Source organism: Geospiza fortis, unplaced genomic scaffold (assembly GCF_000277835.1).
Source record: "Geospiza fortis unplaced genomic scaffold, GeoFor_1.0 scaffold112, whole genome shotgun sequence".
Lineage (NCBI taxonomy): Eukaryota > Metazoa > Chordata > Aves > Passeriformes > Thraupidae > Geospiza > Geospiza fortis.
In genome coordinates this window covers 3068192-3086758 of record NW_005054298.1, presented here as the reverse complement: position 1 = coordinate 3086758, position 18567 = coordinate 3068192, and the positions used below count along the sequence as shown (strand labels likewise).

The 18567-nt window shown below is 41.1% G+C and overlaps 1 protein-coding gene across 1 annotated transcript in view; it reads right to left on the bottom strand.

Annotated features, from left to right (window-relative positions):
- The window catches only part of LRP1B (LDL receptor related protein 1B), a 481313-nt gene that overhangs the window by 454940 nt on the left and 7806 nt on the right, over positions 1–18567 (bottom strand). The window lies entirely within an intron of this gene.

Genomic DNA, 18567 nt, shown 5'->3' with positions numbered 1-18567 from the left:
AAAATTCTGTTGGAACAACAAAAGTTTTTACAGGTGACTCACATTAGAAATACAAACTGTAAAACTCAAGAACCACAGAATTGTATAATCAATTAGGTTGGAAAAGGGCTCTGAAATCACTGTGTGTAACCTCCGACCATGGCACTGGGTGCCACATCCAGGCTTTCCTTAAACACCTCCATGGACACCACAGCCTCCCTGGGCAGCCCATTCCAATGTCTAAACACCCCTTCTGTGATGAAATTCTTCCTAATGTCCAAGCTAAACCTTCCCCATAAATATGAAAAAATTGTGATCATTATCCTGTGCTACAGGTTATGCAGAAAGAAAGGAAAAACATAGACGAGCTTCAAGGTGATGCAAGACTAAAATTCATGAGCACTGCTCATGAATGAATCAGCCCTAAAAATAATTTAAAATTATAAATACCCCCCCAAAAAAGCGTCAAATTTAAGGGCCAGAATTCACGTAGATAGACAATGTTGATAAAAATATTGGGGGTAACACAATATTGAATCAATGCACCCCAGGAATATTATGAGGCTCTGCCCTTCACCTCCAAACAATCTCCCTTTGAGAAGGGTCCAGTTCTCTTCCAGAACTGGAGGTTTTACCACGTTTCCACCACTCAAAGCACAGCCCTGGGCTAAGTGGTTGCCCTGACTTGCAGAGGCACTCTGGCCACCACAATAAGAAAGCAGAATTTGTCAAAAAAGCAACATATGAACCAGAATTGCATCACTTTGCAAGAGTTTGGATGGCAAAGCTCACAAAACCACCTCCTGAGAGAGCAAATCCTTCACAGAAGTAACTGGAGATATTGCAGCACAAAATGAATTGACTATTAGCCTTCAGCAAATGGGGTATTTATTATTTTTAAGTTGTGCATTAGTGCTCAAGCAACAATGATATTTATACTGCACATCAAACCACAAGAGTAGGAAAGTGGTGAGCTAAAACTGAGGACTCAGATTAGTGATCCTGTACGCCCTGAGGGAGCAGCAGACCTAAACAGATGCACACATAAAAGTAAATAGGATGCAATGATACTGGGGAAATGATGCCAGCTGAGTCAGCAATATGAAAACCCTACTACACAGAAATGTCCTGTGGACATCAGACTCCAATCTGAAAAGACAGCTTGGGAACTGGAGAGATGTTATCAAAGGAGGGAGCAATGCTGAAACAAGAGCTAAGGACACCTCCAGGAACAGCAGTGACTAGTTCTTTCGCAGTGCAATGTCTAGAAAGCAGCACATAAAGCTCCTTGAAGAGCACAGAGTGAGCTGGCACACAGAGAATGCTATACCATCATGGTATATTTCTGTCTTCGGAAGTTCTCCTCAGAGAGCAAGCCGAAACATCAACATATCACCATTAAAAATTCCTGTTATCCTCCTACAGCTTTTAGGTTGTGGATATTAACAAAGATGAAATGCTTATCTGTTCAAATAGAGAGGCAATTTTGACCTTAGTGCATTAGTGTAAAAACAAAATGTGCTGTTTTGATATTTACAAGATGCCAGAATTAGCTGCAGTTCATAAGCAGCCTCATGGCATCCGTGCTGAAACAGCCTTCCAAAAGTCTCTCTGGAGGAGGAGAGAAGAGAAAAGGCAAGAAAAAGCAGTTACCAGTAGAGGATTTACAAACCAGCCTTTAAAAAGACTAAACTGAGCACTTGAGCTCTGTAGACCAAGGATGCATGAAGCCCAAACTAAGAGCATGCTTTGCATTTATGTCAAACCTTTCCCAAGCCCAGCTAAAAGCCCGTGATTGCAGAGCTGCTGGGGAGGATGAATCCTGCTTTCCAGGGACTCCTGGAGCTGCCACGAGGATTAGGGAGGAAAAGCTGGTTTGCACAGGCCGCGTTCATCCTGATTTGTCTGTACACCCTCCCATTTCTCTGGCAAAACACGAGGCAGAGGGTGTTTACCTGGAGATGTTCTGGCCAGCATTGCTGTCAGTGAGCCACCCCAGCACACAGACGTGCAGAAAAGACTGGTTTGAACTAATCTGAGTCCTCAACTACAATGAGCAGCAGCACCACAGCGAGCACTGCAGTGCCACCAGTGCCTGGCTGTGCTGTGGGGAGCTGGAGGAGGCTCTGACACCCAGCAGGGAAACCATTCACACCAGTGCCAAGCTTTTTATTAAACATCTCCCAGCAATACACCTGGCACAGCTCGGAGACATTTCTAGTTTTTATTTCATTCACTCTTTATTTCAGCAGCAAAGATCCTGCATGCCTTTAGAGGAATATTAATGAGCAGAAGACCCAACCCTGAACCCTGTGAAAGCTATTACTGTTTGCTCAGAGTAACTGGGCTGATGCCAGCTCAGTTGATTATATCTCCTTTGTTTGTTTCCCTGAAAACACGATGCTACAGTGAACCAGGGGATGTTAATGTATTTCCATGCCATGCTGCATTTGTTTTTATAGCCAGGACTCCTTACTTAATATAGCTGCTACCTTCTTGGAGGCTGAGACATCTTAATGAGCTCAGCACAACCGTGCACGGAGGCCACCCCAAAGATCACTGCCTCGTGAGCACTTTGCTGGGGAGGGCATGGATCACTCTCCAAATGCTACTGCTGGCTGCAGACTAACTAATGCAGCTCTAACAAGCTAAAAACATCCTGCTAAAACCAATCTGTCATTACAAATAAGGAACAATAAAGTGGGCACACGGGCAGTGCATGTGCAGAGGCCGTTGCACAGTGATGGGAATTACCTTTGGTGCTTGGCACAGAGGGTTTTGCATGCATTCTTTTGTTCTGGTAATTTCAGTTGATAAAAGAGATCCTACAGTCAACCTGATGCATTATAAGGCAAAATCCCTTCAGCATCCCAGGTTCATTAAATGGTACTGCTAATAGGGCTGTGCCTGAGAGGAGTCCTGCCCAGCGCTGGGCACAGCCTGTGATCTCAGCCTCTCCAAGATCACACAGTGCCATGCCAGGGGGATGCCAGGTGAGCCCTGCTCTGCTGACCTGCAGGGCTACAGGTGGGCCACGCACGTATCTTTGATCAGGACACCAAGATGCTCTCCCTGAGGGATGGGCTCAGTCCCAGCCCAGCACTGCAGCAGAGCAGCACAAGATTTGTTGTCAGGTTTAACTGAACCCTGCACTCTGCAGCTGCAGGACTGGGGCTCCTTACACAGGTAGAATTGTTATAGGAACATGCACATTAATGACAAGGTTCTTCCACACTGTTCCGAGGAGAGAAAGCAATCTTTAAATTCAAACATAACTAAAAGTGCATCCAATGAAGCCCTGCTCTACACAGCCACAAAACATAAACAGAGATAAGAACCAAAAGAGAGATCCCAACAGACACCATATTAAATCCACCTTAAATCCAACACCTCCTTCTGCCCTCAGTAACTTTTCACATTGATTTTCCAAGTGTTAGGAGTCTTTCAGTACAAAGCCCCTTTCAGTGAGGGTCATACATGAAAGGAGTCAAAATCTGCTGATGTTCAACACCAGCTTGGACAGGCCTTGGAGCAACTTGGACTAGGGGAAGGCATCCCTGCCAATGGCAGGAGGCTGGAATTACATTACTTTTAAGGTCCCTTCCAACACAAACCATTCTTTGTCCCTATAAAACATGGATTTCTTCTAAAAAAGAGAAGTTTGAGGTAATTATGGGTGCTGCATCACTGTCTTTTCCTCACAGTACATTCCTCAGGTACAATTTTACGTGTCTCTTAGCTTTCTTTTCCACAATGGAAAAGAAACATTTCCCTTGACTGTGCATGAAGTTTGTCAGCTCTTTACTGTCATACAAAAATCAAGCTGAAAAAAGTAAAATCTCCCTAAAGAATCTCACAGTAATTTTTATACACTCAAAATTATAAGCTTGCTGGCAGCTAAAATGTAGCCACAAATGCAGCTGAGTAACAGAAAAAAACAGAATAAACACACCATGATTTATGGCTTTATGATTTAGCCCAGAAAAGCCACTGGGCTGTCTGGATGACTGCAATTTTCTCTTCCTTTCTCGACTTGGATTGCTCCCAATTAGAGCAAACTATTTTAAGCCCTTTGAAACTAATTCTTAAAATATATAAATAAATAAAACAACTGTAGGATGCAGACAGGACATGATAAAGCTGTTTGACTGTAAGAAAAGGAGCTGAAAAGTGCTCAGTGATGGGGCAGTGACTCAGGAGCGCCAGGCTCTGTGAGCTGTCCCTGCCTGGCAGCAGCACTGCATAATCCAGGCTCAGGAGTGAAGGCTGCTCCATCCTCACTGACCTGTGCAGGCTGTGAGAAGCCTTGAAAACTGATCAGATCCTGTAGCTCCTCCATCTCCAGCTCTCCCCTGCTGAGCCATTTGTCCTGCACAGCCCCAGGAGGGTTTTCCAAGGGGCAGCAGCAGCAGCAGGTCCCTGTGCTCCCCCCTCCTGCCTGTGGCTGCATTATGGATGCTGGAGGTGTAACCACGGTGTGCTCTCATCTTTCTGGGTGCTGCTCCTGACAGCAGCGAGCCAAAAAACAGAGCCCAGGCCTAAAAGGTCAAGGAATATAATATGCATCATTTCAACCTATCATCAACTCAAAAAAAAAAGCACCAACCACCAAGCCTCTTTTTCTTTAAGCTTGGATTAGTCAAAGTTGACCTTCTTCTGGTTTATTAAAGAGCATTTATCTATTTTATGTTTCCAGTTCTTGTAGGAAAATACAAAATGTTTAAAAACAAAAATTAAAATCCATATACATGCCTGAACCAATTAGCACCACACTTCACAGAAACATTAAATTCGCCAAGTCCTTCTTTCAGCATCCCTTTCTGTGGCAGACTACAGAACAGCACTGTGAAATGGCTTCTTTTAATATTCTTGCTCATCTGCACCACCACTGTGAGCTGTGCTGGTAAACAAGGAAAGGAACAGCCCAAAGGCAGCCTGTGCCCAAGCCCAGCATCAGGACTGTGCCCTCTCCTTCACAGCAGGATGGAAATCAAAAATGTCCCCATCTTCCCCACAGCTCTGCATCCTACCTTGCATATACATGAATTCACTCTCCCTTGAGCTAACTCCCATTTTTCTGCTTTGGTGACTCGACCCCAACAACCCAATCTGAAAACTGGAGGAGAAATTCCCTTCTATCTAAAAAAGTATTGTCGCAGACGTCTTTTCATGAAAAATCCTTTCCTTAGGATTTTTCCTCCTGAGAAGCTGAGACACCTCAGGAACAAAATGTAACCAATGGTTATCTGCTGCTGTGGAATGCAACAGGTGCATCTGTGATTGGTCTCATGCGGTTGTTTCTAATTAATGACCAATCACAGCCCAGATGGCTTGGACACAGAGCCCGAGCCACAAACCTTTGTTATCATTCCTTTCTATTCTTAGCTTAGCTAGCCTTCTGATCAAATCCTTGCTTCTACTCTTTTAGTATAGTTTTAATGTAATATATATCATAAAATAATAAATCAAGCCTTTTGAAACATGGAGTCAGATCCTTCATCTCTTCCCTGATCACAGAGCCCCTGTGAACACCGTCACAAAGTATCAGTAGGATTTTTCCAATTTGGGGATATTCAGCAGTATGGAGAAGGTACTACATAATACTTCTGTCAACAACAGCAGATGTGTTACTAGTAGAAACAATTGGCTGGATATTTATTTATTGACATTTTGGATGACCGAACATTGTTATCTTCTGTTCTTAATAATCATTAATACAATTTTTCTATCTGAGTGAAGATCAAGGACCTTCCCTGACCATTTTTAGAGGTAATAGCAGTGTTTATTGATAGGCTGGAATCCTGAATATGATTATGGAATATGGATATGTGGAATATGAAACTTCAGCTGAATTAATGTGGCCCAACTACAACTAAACAGTAGCAAAAGCTTCTGGTTTGGGTCAGTATACAACACTTGCAGAAAGGAAATAAGCACATAGCTAAATCTATACCAAATTATCAATTTATAACAAATTAAACCCTCAATGCATCAACTATTCCTGCAGAATATATTCCTAAACTCCTGCTCCAGACTCTATAAAATGCTCCCAGTGAATGCAGGATTTTTCTCTGTCACACAGCCTTGGGCCAGTTCAGGACAGGTAATTCACAACAGCCTGTTCCTCTGGCCTGGGCACAGCAAGCATGGCTGAAAGGCCACAGAAAATAACTTCAAGGACCAGCATTTAATGCACATGGACAGAGAAGGAAGCATTCATCACTTAAATTGTTCCAAAACCCATCCTGCTCCTTAGGCTGGAGACAGTGGCTTGCTCATCTAGAGCAAATTCAAAGATCAGGGTTCTTAACATGGTAGATTAGGCTCTCCTTGCACGCATTTTGCTTGCTGTGTAATTTGATCATTAACAATCTTTGTGCCATTTCCAGATAAGAATGTCTTTAATGTCTTTTAAAGGCAGCATTTTTTCTCCTGAAATAAAAACCTTTTCAGGTAATTTTTTAAAGCACAAAAATGTTCTTGCTTCTAGTATTAGTAATATATTAATTATTTAAGTGAAATAAATGCATCTGTTAATGTGTTTAATTAAGCATACAAAGCTCTTTATTTGATGTTATTTGTATTTAAAATTTCCTGTTTTCCCTGAAGTATTTATTATCCGAGGCATGATTTTTCTAATCTTAGACATACTCTGGGACTGAAGTGCTATTTTATATCAGCATTTCTCAGCTGCTTTTATCATGAATAAATATATTACAAACCATGTTAATGAGCTGTTTAGTATTCATATATTAGACTTTTCCTCATTTCATATGGAAATAGCACTATAAAAATTCTAAGAATACTAGTTTTATGTGCACGATAATGATGAGATTCAAAGCAAATAAGGAGGAGAAAATCTGTGGTGGCACTGAATATGAAATGGATTAGTACATCACCAATGTGCTTTACACTGGTATAAAATTATTAAGCAAGTAATTAAGTAGGATCAATGGTACTGTTTGTTTTGGGGGTAATGTTTTAGCTATTTTAGATGTGTCATCTTTAAGAATTTAATTTCACACCTTAATGATCTTTTTGTAATTTCCTCCTCCTGCCACGAAGTCACACAGTCAGGGCAGGCATGACATCCACTGCAGATCAAGGAGTGACTCGGGTGCAAGGCCAGGCCAAAGCCACCGTGAAGGAAGGCGAGAAGAAGGCAAATTAATAATTTTGTAAATTCAAAGGTAGTTCATTTCAACTGACCTCATGCATCAGGCACATTCAAATCCCTGGGATTGTTAGCAGGAAAGAGGTTTTATGGTTACCTGCAGAATCTACAGCTCTGACCTGGCTGACCTCAGAGACATCTCCAGTGCAGCCAAAAAGAAATGAGACTTGGTGTTAGAGGAGCCTAATGAGTCAAACCACAGCCTCCAGTACACTTACAACTGCAAGCAGAAATTTAAAATTAAAAAAAAACAAACAAAAAAGAACAACAAAAAAACCTCCAGCTTTGGGTAAAGAGCAAAGAGAGAGAGAAGATTATTCTCTGTCTTGGACAGAGAACTTACTACTGGTTACTGAATAAAAACCCAACTGTGAAAATAAGGCTGCTACTTAACTGAATTGTCTCATTTCAAACTTGGAATTACAAATCAATGGAACAAAGCCTTTGCTGTTATGGAAAACACAGCGTCTGAACACGTTCCCTTATTAAATTTAGATGCTGGACAAAGCAGATGCTGACACTGTGGCCCCAGCTCGTGTCCCCCTGCATGTGACTTCCCAGCAGAGCAGTTGGGACTGAAGAGGGTTAGGAAGGTGGAGACAAATCCATTGAAAGGCAAAATGACAATAGCTGCTATTTTTTTCTATGAAAATACAGTCAGATTTCAGTAGAGAATAATGTATTTTTTACTTTGTTATTGAACCAACAGGTGTTATACTATAGAACTGCTCTCTTCATAGTGGAGCAGGCATCCATTATTTATGCTATTCATTATTTGTACCTGGGTTTTGGTACCTGAGTTCATTGGCTTCAGGTTACACAGCACACTTGTAAATGAAGCTACATCTTCCAAAAAGGAAAACCACCTTAGACAGCTTTTGTCTAAATAGTTTTTAAAAATTGTCTCAAAGGTCAATAGCCAGGTGTAGAAGCAGAGAAAAAAAAAAAAAGAATGAGTTAGAAAATGCCATCCCAACATTCTCCACAGCCTGAGCACAAGGGTACCAAGAGACACTTCTTGCAGCCCTGGCCTATTTATGAATGCTCAACAAGTGAAGGAAGAAGAAAAACTTCAGAGGTAATTTTATTATACTATGAAAAAATAGGTTTCTCCCCCCACTCCTAGATTTTGTTACAACAGTTAAATAATGAAAAATAAGTTTGCCACAGCCTTACTCTGAAGTAACTCATGTTATTGCATATCTACAATTAACAGCTCTACCTGTGCCTTTAATGAGGTTATAAATGGCAGATGGTAAAAATTAATTTAGCATTCTCTGTGAGGAAGTATAAACACAAACTTGGGTCCAGTCCCATAAAAGGCTGCTCGCATGAGTAAAACTAACTTGAAATTACCTCATAGTGGGCATATTCCAAGTTTACACACAGTTTAAGACCCATTTCTGAGGGCACAGCTCACAGTCCTCCAAAGTGGTTGCACATGCTTTGAATAATGTGACATGAAGTTGTTTAGCAATACAGATTTGAAAATGTTTCCTCTGGCACAGTTAAATTTCCTCCGGAACTACCTGGGCATGTATTGGAATATGATCCCAATATTACCGGGTGGAATGTGCCTGGGCTCGTCTGGCCCTTGCTGCTTGACCAGAGGCGGCAGCTGTGGTGTTTCACCTCAGAGACACCTTTGGCTGGCTGGATGTTGCAGCTGGCACTTGGAACAAGTCCAGGCAAGCAGGAACTCAGGTTTTACCTCTGATGGAAAGGCTTTAGGCGAGGTGAAGAGGAAAAGGAGACGGATTCTGCCGGAGGGTTAATCCAGAGTTTTGTTCCAGGGTCACAGATCTCTGAATCTTGGTAACAGCTCCAACAGAATCCTGACTGCATGGTCTCAGTGTCCTTTTAAGCTCGGGGGGAGGGGGAGGAAAGGGGCAGGTATGGCACCAGGTGGGAGGGGGGAGTCTCAAGGGACAAGTGACACTTGGCTAGGCCAATGACCTCAGGGCTGAGAAGCATCCCTTGAACTTTTGCCAATCACAGGACGCCCTTGCTGGAATGTTAAGCTTGATAGACAGCACTTAGCAGGAGGCAAGGGGGAGGGGAAAGGAGAGGTTGGCGCACCTGAGGGACTGGGATAGGTGAAACAGGATATTGCTTCACACCACAACAGGCATGAGTAAGAGCTGCTAAAACATGGGCTCTTCTGGATTAGACCTGCACATTTGTAAGTTAACATAAGGAATTAAATACTTATAAAACCTCTACTTGTTTGAAATTATTTTTTATCTTTTCCTTTTCTGCTTCATTAAGTTCCACCCCTCTGCCATAGTTATGCACTACTCTTTGTGAGCAGAGGTTTTGGTCTTGCACTGTTTCTTCATCTATGGCAAAGTGCCCTCTTTGCTGACTAAAATTACTGTGCATGTCATCAATACAAACATATACAAACTCTTACTTTAAATCACAGCCCCATTTTCAAAAAAAAAGTAATTTTACCTTTCTTCCAGAAATTCATCTGCTTGCTAATGAGAGTTGTGTTCATCGGTAATTTTGAAGGAGAAGAAAAATGATTATTACCCTGGCAATTTCAAGTGACAAATAAGAAATCCATCCTGCCCTCTATTTAAGTCCATGACATTTCTCCCAGTGTAGGATCTACAGGCCAGATGCATCATTATAATTATAAACATCTGTAATGAGCCTCAGTGCAATTGGGTGAAGTAGCATCACCGCAGATAAAAACCTTTCAACAAGCCATTTCATACCCAAGATTGCTGTAATTTCTAAATCCCTGTGTTATCAAAAATTACCTTTTGATGTCAGCAGAGCCAAGAAGGGGTTTGATGAAGCTATATTCTTATGTTTTCTCCTAAATATGTTTCTACATTTTGTCAATGTCTATTGATTAGACATTGCTGCGATACAGCAATTTCTCCACTTCCCTTACACCAGAGCTGTTCCTGGCAGAGAAAGCCTAAATGACAGCCTAAAAATCAACACTCTCACAATCAGCTCTGGGATATGGCTGAATTATCCTGCAAAAGGTGCATTCCTCATTTCCCAAAATATTCTCTCTTCCTCATGTTGACTCTAGAACAACAGCATCACAGGACAGCAAGGCACAAAGGACTGGTAATGGGATGAAAAACTGAGACAAAATGAATGAGTAGGTTTGGGTATCAGCAAAATTGATGAGACCTATGAGAGGGGAAAGGGAACCTGTTCATGAGAGAGGAAAAATAAAGGAACATGGAAAATGAAAAATAGTTTTCATAGCAGTTTTAATAGTTTGTCAGCAGAACTAAGAAAAAAAGCAAGGAAAGTGTGAAAGTAATGAATAAAGCAACAGCAAGGATTAGGGAGAAACAAAATACTGTGTGAAAATGCAGTGCTACAGGGATCAGCTGATGTACAGAAGGCCTTGAGAGATTTGCAAGGACATAAATATAAAAGAGGAGAAAAGAAAATTAAAAAAAATAAAACCGTTGTTAAATAGAACACAAATTAAATGGATTGTAAGTAAATGTGCATGGAAATGGGGAACAAAATATCATAAAGGGTTTGTGAAAAAAGCCCAAACACCCAGCTCACATCTCTGCTCCCTCACTTGCCTGGTGACCAGTTCCTGGCCCCTTTGGGGACATTTTTCTGCCCCAGTGTAACTCAGAGGTGCAGTTCTTTGATCCACAGGGCTCCTGTTGAGCTCAGACACATCTCTCCTGTGAAAGCAGAGAGCACAGCCCCTGTACCTGACAGACAGCCCACACTCAAACCATGCCTCACACTGAAACAAGTGTCTCACTCGTGGCCAAATGCTGTCAAGGAGGTCAATTCTTAGAAAGAAAAACGAAAGCCATTAGGCTCAGCTTAACAGCCAGCACAACCTCAGGAAAGACAAACTGTGCCACATCTTTCTATCTCTTCTCTCCCCATGGGCAATTCTTTTCTTAGTTTTTTTGGGGGGGGTATAATTAATAGCTTAGGTATGAAAATAAAATTGTTTTGGGTTAAAAAACTTAAAAACAAAGTTTTCCTCAAAGTATAATTTACTTTTATAGGTTTTTCAAAAGATTGATCTTTTAATTTTCTCGTCTTTTGAGTATATATCACATTAGGTCTGCCTCTATGTAGGAACTGCAATTTTAGCAAGCAATTAATCCATAAATGAGCTGTTTCAGAGTTTTAGGTATTGGGTATCACCCTTCAAAGGCTCTGTGCTGGCCTTGGATTACATCTCCATGTTTCCACAGACCTCAAAAGAAGCTCATTTTGCTGGCAGTCATTTAATTGAATTCCCCATAAATCACTTTGGAAAATCATGCTCAGGATAATCAGGCACAGGCAAAAAAAAGGAGGTAGTATTTCTAATAACTGTGTCACTGAGAGATACAATGACCTTTACATCCTTCAACACTGAACTTCTTGTTGCTTACCTTATTCCAAAGGAAAATACACAGCCACAGAAATTACACTTATTTGATCCTGGACCTCTTGCCAGGGCTTGCTGAGTTTCTGTGCAATAACATGCCCATGATTCCTCCACATGTGGTTCTCATCTTTGACATAGAGTAGAAACATTGTGGTTTGGACATCATCAACCCCCGAAATTCATAATTAAAGATTTTGAATATTTTTCACCATGTGCAAAGGCAAAATGAAATCTAATTTTATGCATTACACTGCATTTTGTGTACTCAGATGGTGGCAAACTCGAGCACTTTGTTGAATAGAAGTGAAAATGTTGTATAAGGTTATTCTCTTACTATGCACTGAAGCATTTAAAAAACAAAGGAACTCTTCTTTCTTAAACTTTAGGTGCACCACACAAATCTTTTGCTATATATTTGCAAGGCAAAAATAATTCCTGGCACACCAGAAATGAGCTCACTTTACCAAAAATAATTCACTACAGTAAGAGTTAATGTAACAGTTTATATTTGAAGGTATAAATAACTGTTTAAATATCTGCATATGTATCATGCCAACTTCAGAATGATAATAAAATTCAGTCTTCAACTATTTTCTAAGGTAATTATATTTGGCTGAACAGGTTTGGGTGTTTGGACTATGTAAAGGACAATGCTAAAGAACTTTCAGACTGGAAACCAAAGTGAAATGAATACACAGAACAGAAAATAAAATAGAAAAACAAAACGCAAAATGTAACTGAGCATTTTAGTCTTTAAAATGCTTTAAAGAAAATTAGCCGAAGCAAGTAATTCTATTCCCTGCCAAATTCCAATGTATACCCGAGTGTAGCAGGACATTTGCAAAATAATTACTTAAGAAAAATTGCTTTTTATTCAGAAAGCTGAAATTGTAGGCCCTTGCTTAATGAAGCTGCTGGGGGCCAAGCTGCTGTTGCCAGCCCTTTAGAGCTCAGGCAGCAGTGCCTGACTCACCAGGAATGAGAATCTCTACATTTCTGATTCAAGTTGCACAGACTCACACCTTGCTCTTTCCAAGATCCTTCTGTTCAGTCTGGTGCAAATTTTAGTTCCCATGGTGTTACCTGACACTGTCTAATCCCACCAAGTATTTAAAGTCACTCCCCCTGAAAAAAAAAAAAAACGTGAATAAACTAATTTATGTAGAGAAGGCAAATGTTGTATCCCAGTGATGGGACAATGTGCTCATGCCTCAGAAGCAGCATTAGAGCCCACTGGGAAATTATAAAAAGGAATTGCCTCTAAATGTTCTCTGGAGCCTCAACAGCTCTGCCTATATGCTGGCTGTGGCAGGAAGTAAATGTAAAAACATCAAAGTTATCCCCTGGCCCCAGGGAAGTGCTCCCAGCAGCCAAAGATGGGGAGCCCAGAGGCAAAAGGAGCAGAATCAGTGGAGAGAAAGGCAGGAACATCCTCCAAGAATGATCCCACTCAGGATGACAACTGGGCATCATCAAGAGCAGCCCCAAACACCCCAGTGGAACAGGCTGAGCTCCTCCACACTGATGGCAGAGCAGGGTTTGTCTCACTGGGGTGCTTTGGGTAACCTTCCCAAAGGGCTTAGCGCCATGGACACCCATCCTTTCCAGACTGTTTGCTCTAATACCCCATTAACTATCAGAGCATCAGCAACCCCATCACCCCAGCAAAACCACATTTCCTGGAAGGGCTGAGCTCTCTGGTTTTCCAAATGATGGAGTAAGGAGAAAATGAGGTCAAAAGCTGAAGCCCAGGTCACAGCCATGAGATGTTTTCCAGGGGCCAACAGCAAACTCCCTGGATGGGATGAAGCCAGCAGCCCTGACAGGCTATGTGCCAGTAAATAGGATGGCAAAGGCTCAGCCACAATAAAAATGCCTTTATAAATCTTTTCTTTACCAGTGTTCACCAGCCACAGAAGCTTTGCCAGGGTAAACTGCAAGAAGAGCTTCAGTGGGAAGTGTGCTCTGTTTCAGGTCTGTAAAAATAGTATCAGGAAAGTTAATATTCCTTCAAAATATTCATCTTGTTCTGTCAGAAACATTTCTCACCAGCTAACATAAAAGCTGGCAATACTGTATTGCTGCATTAAGCATTTAACTTAATTTTATGTAAACTAGCAGCAGTTGGATAAAATTTGTTGACATTTGTCATTTTGCTGTGGTTCATTTCCTACAACAGCTTCAGAAGTTCTGCACTACTGATAGGAACAATCCTGATGCACAGAAAAAAAGGGAATACCCATTCATCATCTCAAATCAGATTAAATTAATATCTGGCCAGTAACATGTTCAAATATCTTGCTGAAAAATAGGTGTGAAGAAGTATTTTATATAGAAGATTGCTTGTTCAACAGTAACTACACACACCAAAATTCTGAAGAGTGAAAACACAAGACCACATTTTCCCCTCATGTCCAGCATTTTCTTCATTTACCTTTAGCAGCTTTATGGCAGTGCACCTTCAATGTATGCACATTATTTATTGAGCTGGGATTTTCCAAAGCTACTAAAGAGTGGTTTGGGATCCCAGCTTCTATTGAATTTCAATGAATCTACTCATAAAAGAATTAGGAGCTTTAGGAAATTTTATCTTTATTGTTTCATACCACAAGAGCAACATTGCATCCAATTATCTTTTCCTTTGCTGGTAAAAGAACTACAACAGAGGTACCCAATTAACAATTTTTAAGCTTCTGAAACTAGTCTGCCATAATTAGCATCCAGAGAATGAAAGGCACACTTTTAGCAACCAAAGTGAGACTCAAGCTTTTAAACAAGGCACTTCTGATTGCTGCATCTCTTTTGCTCCTCCAACTTCAGTTGAATCATGATTATAGACACTGACATTCCCTAAAATCCCACAGGAAGATAATTATCAGAAGTACTTTCAACATTCAACAATAAGGGTACATCTACTCAAACTACGAGACAGGGACCATTCAAATTTGATGATTTATTAACGGCAACCAGAGTTGCTTCAATGCAGGGCCAGTCAGCCACAAATAAATTGTGTGGGTGGAAGGTATGCAAACAGTATTTGGATAACATTTAGGAAAGCTCAAATACCAGAGCAACAGTGTCAGGATCACAAACAAAGGGCAGTTGAGGACAATAGGAGAGACAAGAGTTGCAGTCTGGCTGTGAGGAGTGAAATGCTTTCAGGATTTTGTTGCTGCTAAAATAAATGAGCATCAAGCACTTTTGGACTTGGCAGTTCCTTTTAGAGCGCTGCTCTGTTAATGGGAGATCTGATATTGTAGAGGTTTATTCCCTCTGGGTTATTTATGGCATTCAAGCAGTATTTGGGGGAAGCTGTGCTGCTGCAGAGCTCTGCTGCCTGTTCTGCCACAGATGGATACAAAAGGAGCTCAGGGGAACCTCGTTCCAGACCTCAAGTGTCTCCTCACAGGGCAGCTGTCAGGTACTGTTACAGCATCTTTCTCTTATGGCTGAGAGACAGCAAGCAGCCTTTGCTGGAGCTGCTGCACCCGGCATTGCAATACCCAACCACAATCAGTGTGCACAGTTTCAAAAAGAAGCTGTAGGAAATAACCAACTTCTCTCCCTGCTCCTTTGTTTCACCTCGCCCTGGCAGAATGCATTCTGACAGAGAGGGGTTGGTGAGCTCAGATTTGAAAACAACATGCAAGCCAGATGAGTTCTGAAGCTGCAAACACACAGAAAAAGCCTTAAGTACTAAATGGAAGGAGTAATTTGCCAATGCACCTTTCAGATCTCAGCTCTGTTAGCAGGAGGCTGAGGAGAAAAGCAGGTAATAGCACATCACATCAAATATTTGTCTGGTTTCAGAAACCACAGTATTCCTTGGACATGGCTTACTTAGGATGAATATGTTACTGAGAGGTACAATTGTGGAATACAAAACACACATAAAAAATGTTTTAAACTGGATCTTTAAGATACAAAAAAATTAGTGAATTTCTCTACTTACAGTTGCTGAGATAGCAAATACTTACAGCTTAAGACCAACACTAGTGGCAAGAATGGTAAAATAAGACAAAAAAATCCAATCAAAACACCAAAAAATAAAACAAACAACCAAAAAAGCCTCAAAAAACACCACTAAAGCCATCCCCAAGAAAATGAGTATTGCATTGATGTTTATAAGTGGTTACTGCCTACAGCACACAGTAGTGCAGTCAGTTAATGATACAAATATACAAATTGTGGTCAATGTTATGTTTTTAAACTCTATGCTTTTCAACAATGGCTTTGAGTTTTGTAATTGTCCCACTAAAATCACATTTCAGGTGAGTCTGCCGCCAGCCATTTTATTTTTCCTCTTAACAGAGCCCTGCTTCTGAACATTTGCATCAACCTCCTATCTGTAAAGCCAAACTGTCTGGCCAGATTCTGGGCTGTCTGATAAAGTTTTATTGATTTTCAGTGAGCTTGCTGATTTAGCCTACTGAAGAACCCAGCATCATCTGATTAGGTTGAGTAAATTGATTTTTGAATCCCGACTATTTGCAAAAAAACCCATGAACAACCGAGAGACCACCCAAGAAGGCATAAAAATGACTTGGTCAAGAGTTTTATTAATACATTTTATATTTTTCAAAAATCAATTTTCTCATGAACAACTCTGGAACAGAAAAGCAACAGAATTTGTTCACTAAATTATTCATTATAAGTTACTGAGGTACCTTGGTACTGTAAAAAACAGCATCTTCAGAGAGCAGAAAGAACTACAGCTGCTAAGAAATGGACTAGAGCACAAGTGTAGGTGCTGTAGGAGTTCACTTGTGATTTTAGCAAGCTGTTTGTGAGACCATTTAGAGGAAGGTGGGAAGTAGAAGGGGAACAGACTGGTGCTGGAAGCTTTCTGCTGCCTGAGAAGAACACACAGGATTTTGAGAGCCAGGACTCCCCCAGCACACCCCTGACAGCTCAAGGAGGTTGTGCCTGCACAGAGCCCTGCTCAAGCTTTTGCCAGCAGACACTGAATTTAACAATAAATAAGGTGCACACATTTCCCCCTTCTCTGTCCCATCCCAGATCTCTTTATAAACACAGGTTTGTGTTTGTAAAACCACTATGTTTGTGTTTATAAACACTAATGACCTACTAGATTGTAGGATTTCAGGTGGGTTCCTGAGGCAATTAGTAGATACAGGCATATCATGTGTGTTTGTACAGCCAAATAACTTTCAGGTTCCATTGCAAAACTTGGTTCAAACATCACCAGGAGATTGCTCACAAAGATATTTAGTTCCTGGATGTTTTCTGTAAATAGATGCTTGAGTGATGAGACTAATAAGACTTCTCATATTCTCACCATGGGAAAAGCTGCAACTTGAGAATTTCTCTCCTTTTCTAGACTTTGAAATCCCCACAGGAGAGAAGTTAAGAACTTCCACTTGCAGGAAAAGCTTTGATCAATGCTTGCACATTATTAGAACCCAGAAAACCCTATTACTAGGCACAAATCCACAGAAAATCAATCAAAATCCATTTGTTTACGGCTATGGGAACAACTAGCAATATCTGTCAGGCTACACCAAATAATTCATCATATGCAAGTCAAAAAAGAGCTAACAAATCCATCTAAAACAAACAAACACATGGCATTGTGCACAAAAACTGAATGTGCTGTATCCCTGGAATTAGCACCAAGGATCAAACATATCATAAGAATGTTTTTAATGTAATTTTTAAGTTTCTACAGACTCTGTGGTGCCAAGTATCAGCAGGAAAAATCAGGAGTGTTATATTATTTTTAATTAGAAACAATTTACCTAATGAAGCCAGAGTAGTCACACGTTTCAACAATTTGACAGAAGATTGTGCTGACTAAAACATACAGAACCATCCAGTGCAATACAAAATTGTGAGCAATTACGTAACAGAGTTTCACCCAGTGCCCCAGCGCTGTCCCTTGGTGCTCACTCAGTCCTGGGCTGAGTTACACTGCGAGGGTGAGGGAGGGCAGCAGACCTGAGGCAATTATTGTCTCACACACTCAGCCGTGGCCCAGGTACCTCATTACCCAGCAGCTCCTCAGCAAAGGGCCATGGAAGGTGCAAAAGAATAAAGATTCAAGCACCTTCCTTCTCTATAACCAGAAAGGCCAGGGTGCTGACTCCTGCCTTTGGCTTAGGACAGCCTAAGGAAAGCATCTGACATAAACTGTTCACATTTGCAAAGGGAAAGGAGCTTCCAAGAGAACCATGCTGGTTGATGTTAGGAAAAGTGTAGACTCTCTTTCCCACTCCCTCCCCTTTTCTTCCAGCCATCAATAAACTCCAAATGCCATGTTTTTATTATGCCACAATTTTAAATGGAATTGCTGAATGCAGGTCTTACAAACCATGCGAAGTTCTCAAGAAGAAAATACCTGGGCATCCAGCAAACTCTTGGATTTGGAACTACATGGTGAATATCAGAAGGCAAGTTAAAAACTCTGTGTGTGACTCTTTGTGTGCTCCTACCTCGATATTCATTATTAGAAAAACTTCTACCTGCACATATCAACACTGTGCTTGAAAACACACATCAGAGAAGGGGGCAATCAGTCAGCAGTGCAGTAACAAAATCCCAGCTGTGCCCAGCACTTCCCACTGCAGGATGTTGTGGCTGAGAACCCCACAGTGTGTGGAGGGTGGTTAATCAGAGCACCCTCGCCACAGCCCCCGAGGCAATTTTGTGATCAGTAGCAGAGAACAAGCTCTGGAGCAGGAAGGCTGCAATCAGCACTGCAGTGCTTGCCCAGACACAAATGGCTCCCAGACATCTTCAGCTTCTGTCCCTCATTTTAGACTCCTAAATACTGTCTGATGTTTGATATTTTTTTTTCTTTGAGCAGCAAACCCCATTTCCAGCCTTCCTGATTGTCAGTATTGCTTTGATACAAAATACATGGTTCTTCTCTTACATTAAGTGATTATCCTGGGGATAAAATCAGGAAATTCCCTCATTTTCCTCAGAACACAGGAAACAAGGGAACATTAAGATTTAATAACACCTCATCAGTAGTCTACAAGGCTGATAAGAAAAAAGTCTGTAA